This window comes from Austrofundulus limnaeus, unplaced genomic scaffold (genome assembly GCF_001266775.1).
Source record: "Austrofundulus limnaeus strain Quisiro unplaced genomic scaffold, Austrofundulus_limnaeus-1.0 Scaffold506, whole genome shotgun sequence".
Taxonomy (NCBI): Eukaryota; Metazoa; Chordata; class Actinopteri; order Cyprinodontiformes; family Rivulidae; genus Austrofundulus; species Austrofundulus limnaeus.
In genome coordinates, this window is record NW_013952908.1 from 187,676 (window position 1) to 188,181 (window position 506).

Genomic DNA, 506 nt, shown 5'->3' on the forward strand with positions numbered 1-506 from the left:
TGTGTGTGTGTGTGTGTGTGTGTGTGTGTGTGTGTGTGTGTGTGTGTGTGTGATTTTTAGCTTCAGAGTAAATCCTGCAGGAACACTGATGAAGAGGAGTTTGGTGGTTTTAGCAGCAGAAAAGTGAAGTTTTGGGTTTATTGTGATGAAGAAGATGAAGGAAGGTGATGAAGATGATGGTGAGGAAGATGATGGTGAGGAAGGTGATGAAGGTGAGGTGGACTGTTGGGAGTGTTTCCTGTTGGAGGCGGTCCTGCAGGTGAACCCTACAGAGTCTGGTTCTGGTCCTTGAAGGTCCCACCACAGTCCAGTTCAGGTTCTGGACTGAGTCAGGGTCTCAGGGATGTTTTTAGTTATTTTTTTAAAAGTTTTCTTGTTTAAATGATAAATCTCAGGAAGTGTCTGTTTCACTGCTGGAACGATGCGTTCAAGTAGAGCTGGGTGGTATGATCAAAGTTTTATATCACAGTATTTTCAACATTTACACCAGTTTCACAGTATTTGAT

At 42.9% G+C, this 506-nt stretch overlaps 1 protein-coding gene across 1 annotated transcript in view; it reads left to right on the plus strand.

The window, feature by feature from the left end:
* The window catches only part of mgat4b (alpha-1,3-mannosyl-glycoprotein 4-beta-N-acetylglucosaminyltransferase B), a gene marked incomplete at its 3' end in the record, with an annotated part of 47,895 nt that overhangs the window by 3,989 nt on the left and 43,400 nt on the right, over positions 1-506 (plus strand).